This window comes from Electrona antarctica (assembly GCF_951216825.1).
Source record: "Electrona antarctica genome assembly, chromosome: 2".
NCBI lineage: Eukaryota > Metazoa > Chordata > Actinopteri > Myctophiformes > Myctophidae > Electrona > Electrona antarctica.
In genome coordinates, this window is record NC_136807.1 from 27099846 (window position 1) to 27113651 (window position 13806).

The window sequence follows — 13806 nt, forward strand, 5'->3', positions numbered from 1 at the left end:
GGCGCTGGACCTGATCACACCTATATCTCCATATATGGAGCTGGCCTGTTCTGACATCACAATGATTGTTCTGACATCTGCATAGACTCCATATTTGGGCATGCCAAAGAACTCCATATATGGGCATAAAAGGGACACAGACATAATAACTGGGTGGGGCATGCATTTCCAAATGCATCGTTCCAAGTAGGCCAGTGCCCAACGGCCACCGCTGTAGATCACAATAAGGAGTCAGAGGAAGTATAAAGAACGGTGAATACATCTGTGAAACTGTGCTTAATTGGTCTCTCTTGCAGGCTGTGAGTTATTACTCAAAGGGCGATACTATTCATAAAGTAATATCTAAAAATGTCTTCATTCAGTCACTTAGGTCTTTGTTATGACTGGGAAAACTTGGCTAATGGATGCCCTACAATGTAAGGCATCCATTAGCCAAGTTTTCCCAGTTTTTTGTAGGGCCTACAAAGCCAAAGTGCAATTGGGACACACAAACTTATTTGTGTTTCCCAAAGGGGGGGGGGGGGGGGGGGTAAACCATTACCTCAAGTACATACTTACAAGTGTAATATCACTTGTTTGCTGATATCTCATTTGGCTGACCAGTTGAAAAACCCAATATCCCCATGTAGTTACTGCACTTTGGCTTTGGATAGGGCAGTACGTGTCATATGATCAAGTAGGGTGTTAATGTTTGAATATGGCAATGAGCTATCTGCCTGATAGCAGCAATATAATAAAGTTCCAGGGAAATATTCACAGTAAGGAGTTGGAGAAAATACATATGTGAAGCTGTGCATAATAGGCTCTCTTGCAGGCTGTGATTCATTACTCAAAGGGCAATATTATTCCTAGAAAAATAACGTCTTTATCAATTATGATTCAGTCACTCACTTAGGTCTTTGTTATGGCTGGAAAACCCATGAGCTAATGGGTGCATGGTCATGAAAAAGCTCCTTCAAAAGGAAAAGATTCAGATTCATTTCAGTTCATTGTCACATAGATGCATTTGTTAGGTACGTGAACAACTTATGCTCAGAAGCTCCTCTACAATTAATTCATGATAAAACAACAACCTCAAACAATAAACCTTTATTCTGTGTTCTTAGTGGCAGATAGAAAATATATCTTTGTATCATTCTTTGTAACTTCATGTTGCTTTTTCTGTTGTTTGATTATAATAATAATCAAACAACAGAAGCCAGGAAATTGTACTATAGTAACTGCACTACTGAGTGTTGTTTGAACTGTGAAAGTGTAAACATGGACCAGTAAGCTGTAAGAATGCAATTTTACAGCTGACACAATCACACTAAGGATGTTGCAGTGTTGAAAATCTCCTATTATTACTGTCTGTCTCTATAATCTATTCTATCTGTTATTTTAAGATTAAAGAGTAGGCTATTTAGAGTGGTCAAAATAGCATTATAATGCATGTTACATCTTCCAGAAAATCCTAATGTTATGATGTATAGAGCATAGCAGTGGACATGGTTTTCTGGACCCACTGAAAAATCTGCCATTAATTTTCCCATAGAAGTTTACAAAAATGTAATATCAATTATTTTAAGCCTAGAATCCAGCCATCCAGGATTTATTACATGGCTTGGTTGAATGCTTGATTCTTATTGGTCAATCGCTGAATTCAGCAGTGAGTTATGTCTTGATAATGACCGCTCCGCTGTATAACAGACCTCTGCCTAATCAAACCCTCTGAGCACCAGCTGCGTGGCTGCGCCCTGCTTGATTTACTGCTGTTTCCAACATGACAGCCATGTAAACACACACACACACACACTAGTGACACACAATGTCATTTACAGTTAAACATTGCTCTCAAATTTTTTTTTTTTAAACATTTGAGCGAGAAATAGATGAAGCAGTACCCGAAAATGGATTCCATTTGATCAACTCACTTCCTTGTTTTCCGACAGTGCTGTCTCCAGCCCTGCAGCTGGCCAGACGCAGCCAGCGCGAACTTATGGAATACTTTTTTTGTTGTGTTTTGGGTCAATGTATAATTAATGTATGTTAGGTAGCCATGTAATACGCGGGATAAGCTAGAATCTGGCTAGGTGGTCATTGTCGGGATATAACTTATACTTATGATATTGGCCTACTACATTTAAAGGAGCATTCAGTAATTTATCTATAGTAGGGAGGATTATCACAACAAAACAAAAAAAGAAGTGATATGTAATACGCGGGATAAGCTAGAATCTGGCTAGGTGGTCATTGTCGGGATATAACTTATACTTATGATATTGGCCTACTACATTTAAAGGAGCATTCAGTAATTTATCTATAGTAGGGAGGATTATCACAACAAAACAAAAAAATAAGTGATATTTGAACTAAGTGAAATATACCCTTTGTTTAGCGGTTTTCATTTTTCTTTCTTGACAGAATCAAAGGTGTTCTGGTCATGATTCACCAGGATCCTGGATGGCTTGATTCTAGGCTTAAAATAATTTATATAAATATTTTTGTAAATCTCTATGGGGGGGAAAAATGAATGGCAGGTTTTTCAGTGGGTCCAGAAAACCACGCCCACTGCTGTGCTCTATATTTCATGAAAGCAAAGGTACCCTCTGGTGTCTGGCATTTGTCTTCAAAATACAAAATTACTATCCTTTTTTATTGTCAGTGCACGACGTTAGCATCAATCTGCAGTTTCTTCAACTTGTTTGGCTACCAAAACAGCATCATTCAACGTGTTGTGCTGTTCATGAAACACAGTGCTAGTGTGTGGGGCTCCTTTCACGCTGTTTCACAAATCACATATTCGGATTTGGCTTAACAACATTTTGCTTTAATCCATGCATTCCTCGGTCAGTGCCTGGGGACATTTTATGTCGCCCTAACTCAACACAGCTATAATGAGCTGTAACAGCTGCATCTTGGGGTATACGCATCACGAGAGCAGTTTCTGTATCATTTTAACTATCGCCATTCATTCAGTCCTCAATACATCGCCCTCAACTAAAATAATGAGCCACTTGACCTTCATTTTTATTAATTTAGTACTTTTAGCGATGCCATTACTGTATGTACAGTATGAGCAACCTATGCATTGACTACTCACAGTAAAGCCTGTTTGATGGATCTGTAGATCTGCTACTTTGGTATTTTTTGTGGACATGTGTCAAGTGTTCATATTTTGTCATCTTGCCCTTTGACCATCAGTTTTATCACCCTCCACAGGCCTAATCATCTCAGACCTATATTATTATATCATATTATATTATGGATTGCCTGACGCCAAGCTCAGATTTTATATCTTAATTAGGCTCCATACTGTCTGCCTGTAGTCAAAAGTTAGCTGGCATATTGAGAGGTCTATTTGGATAAACACTACATGTATTTGACCTTGGTGCCCAGTGAGAAAGTAGATAGGAGTATTTCTCTCTGTCTCTGCTAGCAGGGAAAGAATGTTATCTTCAGGTTGCCATAGCAACGCCAGCCTCTGTGCTTTCCCGGACTATGGCCATCAAGGACGGAATTAAGGAAGCTGTCCCAATATCAGTCCCATCATCTATGTGCTGGTCCAATCAGCGTTCGACACCTAGTGCCAGCGTGGCATTGTGGAAATTAACTGTGTATTGAGCCAATGAAATGTGTATCAACAATAACGTATTCTACAGTATGAATAGCCTTTGAAATGAATTGTTCGTCAGAGACTACCCTGTGCCCTTTTGGTGGTACAGGGGAGAGTAATTTGGCTGTATGCGGATCTGTTCTGTCTCTCTGATCTGAAAATGAATAGAACTAAACCATAATCTGCTGACTGGACAATCCTTCTTCCTGGTGGTTTCATCTTTTTATTGGTTACTTAAAGGTATTTTTCTAAAAGAGTATTTCCTGCTCCAAACTAATTGTTAACTTGGTCATCGGCTCTCGGCCTAGCGTTGTGGTGCTGAGTATTTCTGTGTACTCTTTGAGTACTTTCTCTAAAGTATTTTTTATAGTTTAGCCCTGTGTGGCTCAGTAATTCAGTATAATACAGTCCTTTATATCTTTGGTCCCTTCTGCATTTTATATGCAACTAATGGGTTTTATCTTAATTATAAATCCATCAAATTGGTCCATTTCGAACCGTCTTTTTTCCGAGTATAAGTCTAATTTATTTAATTAGCACCTCCGACAAAAAGGAACCAGCCCCCATCCCCATTTTTTTTTTTTTTTTTTTTTCTGCCGGAAGAACAAAGTCCATAGTCATATTTTTGGAGCAGTGGTTTTGGTCGATGCATGTTCAGTTCTGGAACCTATCCTCCCCATTTTTGGGAACATACAAGCCGCGGATCTGTGGACGAACGGACGAAGCATGAAGCTTGAACGGTCCTGCACAGATTTCCCCCCCTACCCTCCTGTCTTCTGTCCGAACGACGGTTCCTCTCCGCTTCGGTGCCCTCTGTCTGGGACCACTCTGCCTACATGATTCTCCCAGCTTGCTTTTCTGAAGTTAAGTATTTTACCTTTCTGTTATTATAATTTACCACCGTACATTCATGTCTGGGACTTAATCCCTGAACATGTCTCAGTCACATTACTCTTCCTCCTCTTTTCATTTTCAGGATGTGCCGCTACGCGTGCGCTGCGTCCTAATCCTTTGTTTATACTTTCTACTTCATTTCTTATCTATTTATAATATGTTTGCCTTCCTACATGTGGTTATCGTTCGCTTGATCCCCTTATTGATATATCGCTGTAAGAATCCATAGATGTTACTTCTTTTATAGTCTTCTTTCTCTCAAACCTCGGCCGGGGTGCGAGAGTAGAAAGGTTCTTTTATACCGTAAAAAGGTCTGTGATTCCTTTCACCATTTGATTACACCATTTTTTTATCACCCCTTTTACATTGTACCTAGTAGTGTTCGGTTTTTATGACACTAAGGTTTTTAGAGTGTGTAGGCTCCTTATCTAAGGAATTTAGGGAGGAGAGCAACAGGCTCTCCTTTGCGTGTGCGTGCGTATTAGAACGCATGGCTCCGTCTCTTTCTCTCTCCTTCTCTTCTCTCTGTCTGTCTGCGTGCGTGTTCGTGCGTAGGTGTGTATATCACTGTCTTGTGTTGGAATGGATGTGTGTGTTGTCCCGTAGAACAGTTATTCTTCTTTTAGGCCTAATAGTTGAATGATGTGGGTGTGTGTGTAGCGTGCCATTCGTTCAATGTCACCTATTTATATTGTACATTATTTTATTTGTATTTAGAGTGACTGAGTGAGTACGTTTATCCTGTGGGCGGATATGTTGCCCTTGTCTATGTGTGTGTGTGCATGCGTTCGTGCGTGTGTCAGTAGCTGAGACAATTACGCACAGGGTGCGTGTGTGCGTGCATATGTGTTTGTCCGTGTTCATGTGTATATGTGTGTGGGTGAAACACCATTTGATTGTTTTTTTGTTTTTTTTAGAGTGTGACAGTACGGGTACTTGCGTATAGCCTCCATTCTAATGATTAGTGATAATATTAGGGATGCGTGACGACTATTTACTATTGATTTATTTAACTGTCAGGCTCCGTGTCCCGCCATTTATCATCATTTCATACACTTTATAATTGCCTAGTGGCTGTGCCATGGTTTTTCATTTTTAGATAGGACCCCTTGACCATTTAAAGGCCCATTATCATGACAATTTATTATTGATTTCAACCAATCCCCTTATTAATTTCATTCATTTATTATTTTGTTATTATTTCATTTCATTTATTTTTTGAGTGGTGTCAACCATTCTTTCCCAAGACATTTTATTCCTCTTATTATTTTAGATTTTTTTGGATTTTTTTTGGTTTGAACTTTTTACTCTATCTCTCTGAGACCTGATGTGTACAAATCATGGTCAATTTCGGTCTATCTTGACCTTGGCTAACCTGCGTGTGGCGATTAGCTACGTCTTAATGACGCGCAGGGGACAGTGTGCGACCCAGATTTAAGTTAAATCCCAGAGTGGTACAGTTCTCTGTATTCACTGATTTTTTTTTTTTTCTTAGGGGGGTCGTATAAGCCACCGGACTACATGGGAGGGGGGTCTTGATTTAAGTTAAATCCCAGAGTGGTACAGTTCTCTGTATTCACTGATTTTTTTTCTTAGGCGTTCAGAAGGCTTCCCATCCTATGCAGAACATATAAACGATTCTGCGCCCCATTTTGGGCAAATCTTCGTCTATATACTTTGTTTTCTACTTCAGATATCGTTTTATTGTATTCTCCCTGCCCTTTATCTGTAAGGTGCACATACATACGTAGAATGCTGGTTCTCTATCTTTCTCTGTCTCCCTGTCTACCTACACGCCCTACTTTCACCTTGGCTGTGTAACATGCGCGGTTGGTAGAACAGTCATTTTCATTTTTTTTAAACTATACCCTGTGGATGTTTACCCTGTTGATGAATTGTTTATAATTGTTGTTTCATTTCATTCACCAGTTGTTTTTTTCTCTTTCTGTTTTTATCTCACAGATACGGATTTCTGGTGGTTTCGTGGTCAGGAACAAACCCAGGATAGAGGAATCTGAGGTCAACAAAAAGTGATGGAGAATATAGTGAAGGAATGTGTTGTCGACCTCGAGATCCCTTTTCCCTTAAGTTTAGGGTTTGCCCTTAGACCCCGACCCACTCAGAACCGTTTAAAAAAACAGTATTAGGCCCGACCTCCTAGAACAGTATAGGCCTTATGCCATCTGCCCATAGATTTCCCATCGGGAACAAATTAGAATTCCACTCATGTTTCACCATGCACATAATTGTTTTATGTTTTTCTTTTCTAAGACACTGTATTTTGCTAAAACGCTGTTACCCTTCCCTACCTAGTATTAGGATTCATTTGATCATTCCTTCTCCCCTCAATTAATTAATATGGTATTTTGACTATTCATTTTCCAGATCCCAGATCTGCTTCATTATATAGATTATGTAAACTGAATTATCCCATCTTTGGACAATCTAAATTTCCTTCCATTAGGATTCATTATCCCACCTCATTATATTTTTATTATTTTAGATTTGATTCATATTTTACCTCTGAATTTGGAATATCCCTCCATTGTAAACATTTAACCTTTATTATCCCCGAAACACCCCTTGACCTTACATTGAGATATTTAGAATAGGGACATCTTTCCCTTCCATGTCATTTTATTATTTTGTTTTCATCACCTTGAGTTTGACTTGATTAGGCATATATCCTCCCCTGGATAGACTTGATTCTATATTTGACCTTCATGGTACTAATGGACTCGCCAGGAAGCGACACGACATCATCAATTACCCTGTCCCCCCCCCCTTTCCAAGCTCTGCTTGGTATAAGAACTGTTAGGGGCATCTCCGGCCGTTTTCTCCCGTTTGAATCACAGAGATCGAGTATCTGTCACTGAGAAAGTATAGGCTGAGATTGTCACCTATGGGTCACCTGTTATGTCACCCATCCTGGGGGGCGGGGCGAAGATTCGGCTCCGACAACGAGCCAAACCATCCAGTGTCTGCTCTGATGAGCTACAATGAACATTGTCAAACTATGACACTAAACGTCGGCGTAGGAACGCTGCAACATTGCTGAGTTCTTTGAGAACCCCGAAGATAGAAGATCGAGAGAGAAAAGTCATTCTGTCTCTCTCCCACAGTACCATCTAAATAAGGAGTGATTGTTTGCCTAGTCTTAAGTCAAAACTATTTTTTATTTTTCATTGTTCCTGTTTCCACTGCCTTAGTATAGAGTGAATTTTATTTCTCATCTCCCAATTGACCCTTATATTATTTTAATTTAATTCCCTGAAGATTGATTATTGATTATTGATCACATTTGACACTTCATCCACAAAACGTGATGGAGTTGATGGATCTGTAGATCTGCTACTTTGGTATTTTTTGTGGACATGTGTCAAGTGTTCATATTTTGTCATCTTGCCCTTTGACCATCAGTTTTATCACCCTCCACAGGCCTAATCATCTCAGACCTATATTATTATATCATATTATATTATGGATTGCCTGACGCCAAGCTCAGATTTTATATCTTAATTAGGCTCCATACTGTCTGCCTGTAGTCAAAAGTTAGCTGGCATATTGAGAGGTCTATTTGGATAAACACTACATGTATTTGACCTTGGTGCCCAGTGAGAAAGTAGATAGGAGTATTTCTCTCTGTCTCTGCTAGCAGGGAAAGAATGTTATCTTCAGGTTGCCATAGCAACGCCAGCCTCTGTGCTTTCCCGGACTATGGCCATCAAGGACGGAATTAAGGAAGCTGTCCCAATATCAGTCCCATCATCTATGTGCTGGTCCAATCAGCGTTCGACACCTAGTGCCAGCGTGGCATTGTGGAAATTAACTGTGTATTGAGCCAATGAAATGTGTATCAACAATAACGTATTCTACAGTATGAATAGCCTTTGAAATGAATTGTTCGTCAGAGACTACCCTGTGCCCTTTTGGTGGTACAGGGGAGAGTAATTTGGCTGTATGCGGATCTGTTCTGTCTCTCTGATCTGAAAATGAATAGAACTAAACCATAATCTGCTGACTGGACAATCCTTCTTCCTGGTGGTTTCATCTTTTTATTGGTTACTTAAAGGTATTTTTCTAAAAGAGTATTTCCTGCTCCAAACTAATTGTTAACTTGGTCATCGGCTCTCGGCCTAGCGTTGTGGTGCTGAGTATTTCTGTGTACTCTTTGAGTACTTTCTCTAAAGTATTTTTTATAGTTTAGCCCTGTGTGGCTCAGTAATTCAGTATAATACAGTCCTTTATATCTTTGGTCCCTTCTGCATTTTATATGCAACTAATGGGTTTTATCTTAATTATAAATCCATCACTGTTCACCAGAGAAATATGTTGGAATGTTGGAAACAATCAAAACCATTGCATAATATATGATTTCCAGATATGGACCATGTCAACTCAATCCTTGATTTGAAAGTTTAAGGTTCAGATTTTGTTATATCTTGTGTTGGGTTACATAAGAGTAAAATTAAAAATGTCCCAATTTCTCAGATATTGTAGTAGCATTCATACTGTAGTAGTAGCCTACTAAACAGTAATAGGGGTCAATCAGGAGATGCAGGATAAACAAATACAATTGGAAGTGATGAAACTAAATTAATAAGCTGACACAATTGGAACTGGAACACAGGCTTATGTTCTTTGTGGGGTTATTTCTCCAGATTACAACTTGTAACCCACCTGAACATTTATTTTCCGTTTACTAAAGAGCCCTGTTATTGAACGCTGTGTTCACTGGATCGGAATACGTTTATTGTTAACGCTTTGGCAATACACTTTGAGGTGAAGGTGCTGTGTGAAAGATTCTTAACTCCCAAGTTTATGGTTTTTAATACACGCCAGACTATGGATGGGTGCCATTCCATCCATCCATTCACCATGTTGTAAAATGTGGAGCGAAAGAGGGAGTTCCTGCACAAGGTATATTTGGCAGATGGTGTTCGATAGGGACACTTTCTTGTGAAGGTGAACTGGCCAGTTATCATCCATCTGTTTGCATTCGGTGTAGGCCTACAGTGCTCCATGTTACACAGCAACAGGCCATAATCTGCCGTGATGAATGCAAGAAGTCCGGTGTCTCTCTGCACACCGTGAGGTGTAAAGTTTAACGCGGTCAGACAGACAGTCACAGATGCACTTAGTCAGGGAATATTGTCATAACAATGTCCAATCTGGGAATATATCATTGGAAAATGATTTTTATGAATTCCCTCCCACCTATCATGAAAAAGGCTGTTTGAACTGAAGTTTACATTCTTGCTGCCCCCAGCCCTTCCTCCTGCGTATCAGATACACTTCCTCGGGTGGTTACTGGAGCCAGGAGGGTATATGATTTAAAAATAAAATATATATTCTTGGACGGCGTATAAAGCGCAGCGCGTTAGAACACACCACTGCTGATTGGCTGGTGATATATAAACATTTATTTTATGGGCCGTGTGGATTGCGGAGAAATGTGAATGAAATCTTTATCAGGGACGTGTACACTTCGTTCAACTTCTGTTGAGGATTGCTTTGCTTTGTCTGTCCGTCAGTCTGTGCGACCGGCTCGGCATGTGGTGCATGGCCCCGACTCGAGCTTGCATTCTACTATACTTTTGGGGACTTCTATAGTCCTCACAAGTATAGTAATACACACACACACACACACACACACGTTGATCTTAATCGAGGGACGCAGAACACTGTGAACAAACCAATTAGAGAACCCTGCATGCCAGCCTGACACGACGACCCAACAAGTCATCATCAGAAATGCACACACATGTGCACATGTAGCCCTGAAACATGACTGCCATGATAATCATCATGACAGTCATGACGCAACTGCAGCCTGTTTTACGCGATCGCTACATTTACAGTCCAAACGTGTATATAAACATTCCGTTTTCAAATATAAAGTACTCACAATTTGTCCCACGGGTGTTAGAGATTTGTTGGTACAGCGATTAGCATTGCTGCATCCCGCGTTGTTTAATAAAAAGCATTTTTATCCGAGCTGTTTTTTTGCCATTGGCTTTCAACTACGCGCCCCTATCGGTCGGGAGGGGTGTGGCAGTCTGAAACACTGGGTGTGTTTGATATACTCACGCTGACAGCACTGCCAGTACAGACTAATAGGCGAGTGCGCTCCCGGTGTGCAACTTTGTATTTCCCAAACGAACCCCGTTTGAGAAAAGTAGCCGGGGAGCTCGGATAAAAATGCTTTTTATTAAACAACGCGGGATGCAGCAATGCTAATCGCTGTACCAACAAATCTCTAACACCCGTGGGACAAATTGTGAGTACTTTATATTTGAAAACGGAATGTTTATATACACGTTTGGACTGTAAATGTAGCGATCGCGTAAAACAGGCTGCAGTTGCGTCATGACTGTCATGATGATTATCATGGCAGTCATGTTTCAGGGCTAGTGCACATGATGTTTCTAGATCGTCTGCAGTCGTTAGTGTGTGCGCGTGTATGTGCGACTCAATGTGTAACACTGTATTGTCTCTGGCGGGTGGAAACCTCATATGTCCAGAACAGTTACTTTTCAGGATTCAAATTCAAAAGCAGCAGGTCTACAAGCTCAAAATGTGTTGTTTAGCGCCACGTTTCAAGCTAATAGATCTGCTACTTTTGAGTGACGCTTTAGTATGATCAAGTAGGGCAAGGTAATTTACACAAAACGTTAGAATATGGAGATAAGAGGTTTCAATCCGCCCAACCGCAACAATATACTATATGTGGACATGAGTCCATTTTTGACTGTTAATGAGCAACACATTTAGATGTTTGTTAAAAGCAAGAGATTATGCATCCTGCTGAGTGGGTTAGGATTGTCTTGATTCAGAGGGTACAGGGTTACCATTTAAGAGGTTCTTTCTTTAATAAATAAATGGAGGGAGCATGAATGCAGCTAAAAACATCACTCATGGCATCCAGAATATTGTTTATTTGTTATTCCGTTATACCTGATGACAACAAGAGATACCTCCTCCCATCATGTATTCAACATTTCTCAGGTCATGATCATAACTTTTCTTAACAACTTTTTTTTAATTTATTTTTTAAACCTTTGATGTAAACATGTTTTCACAGTGCATCAGAAACCTCACTGACAATAATGATAAATAGAACTTCAAGAATAATTATAATGTGGTAATATTTTAAAACCTATATATATACAGCTCCATCTCAATGAATTAGAATATTTTGTAAAAGTTCATTTTCTTCCGTAATATGATTCAAAAAGTTAAACTTTCATATATTCTCAATTCATTGTGCATAAAGTGAAGTATTTAAAAATGATGGCGTACAGCTCATGAAAATCAAAAAATCCTATCTCAATGAATTCGAATATTTTACGAGACCTCTAAAAATGTCGACCATCTGAAAAGTATGTAATTATGTAAAAGTAATGTATGAAGTTAATACTTGGTCTGGGCTACTTTTTAACAAATTATTTAATCAATGGGGCGTGGCATGGAGGTTATCAGCCTGTGGCACTGTTGAAGTGTTATGGAAGCCCAGGTTTGCTTTGATAACAGCCGTAAATTAATTTGTATTGTTCAGTTTCATGTCTCACACCTTCCTCTTGACAATACAACATAGATTCTCTGTGGGGTTCAGGTCAGGCCAGTTGGCTGGTCAGTTAAGCACAGTAATACCATGGTCAGTACACCAGTTACTAGTAGTTTTGGCTCTGTGCCAAATCGAGCTGGAAAGGAAAATTAGACACAGCCATCTTTTTACACAGTACATTGGGCTTCAGTATGTATCCTTTCCAGCTCAATTTGGCACCTGCCCACAGAGCCAAAACTACTAGTAATTGGTGCACTGACCATGGTATTACTGACCAGCCAACTGGCCTGGCCTGAACCCCACAGATAATCTAGGTTGTATTGTCAAGAGGAAGGTGTGAGACATAAGACTGAACAATTCAAATTAATTTACGGCTGTTATCAAACAAACCTGGGCTTCCATAACACCTCAACAGTGCAATTTGTTCAAAAGAAGCCCAGACCAAGTATCGACTGCATACATTAATATACTTTTCAGATGGTCGACATTTCTCGTTTTAAAAATATATATTTTTAGTGGTCTCGTAAAATATTCTAATTCATTGAGATAGGATTTTTTTATTTTCATGAGCTGTACACCATAATCAAGATTAAAGCAAAAAAAGGTTTTAAATACTTCACTTTATGCACAATTAATTGAGAATATATGAAAGTTTCACTTTAAGAAAATAAACTTTTACAAAATATTCTAATTCATTGAGATGGAACTGTGTATAGATAGATAGATAGATAGATCTTTTTGTATTCCATATACAAACATGTATTATTTACAACACGGAACAATTCAGCCTTTTGTGTCGTTAGAAAACGGGGGGTGATGAGCGGGACAACTAGATCAAGTGTGTTGATAGCCTCAAAAGTATAGAAATACAGTACAAACGTGTGTATTGTGTGTGTGTGTGTGTGTGTGTGTGTATGCCTGCCTGCGTGCGTGTGTATGTGCCTGCGTGCGTGCAGGCACATAAGTGTACGAGAGAGAGTGAGAGAGAGTTCAGACGGTTTGCTTAGCCGCAAATCTCTTGTAGCCGACACATGATTATCTGCTGCTCAGAAGACAAACAAAAGGACAATATGGATTCCATACCGTCCCATATTCTAAACTGCCGACCGTCCCACTGCTGCAATAATAATAATTATATATATATAATTATTATTATTTCCCCAGCTGCATCCTTCCAATACTCGTTTCACTATGCTGTAATTACAAAGGATTAGCGGACAGATTTATGCACCACCACCCGAAGGCGTTGCGCAGCCAAAAAAAGTCGATCTGCAATTTTTGCCTTAGAAGCGGTGGCTTTTGTTCGTGAAGACACAGTGACAGCTGTATAGGGCACACGGCAAAGTACTGTATGAGCAATGCCACACAAATAGTGGAGAGTCGTATTGGTTCCCAAGGAAGCAAAAATCCAATGTAAAAAAGCAAAATAAAAAACGATTCAGGCAGGAGACACCACTGTACAATGCAAATTCATAGGTTAAAAATAGGTTAAATGCATTGACTTCACATTTCTTAGACCCTAGTTCTTTCTGTATATCTGTATGATGTATTATTGTGTTTTTGTTTGTTCGCCCTTTTATTGTGTCATGCTATACTGTATACGGGTAAGGGGTATTGTGCTCTTTTTTATGTGATATCACCACAATCAATCAATCAATCAATCAATCAATCAATCAATCATAATTTTAATTCATTCAAACTTTTTTGGTTTTCTGAGCTCAATTGCAAAAAAAACAACCTGAACTTTTAA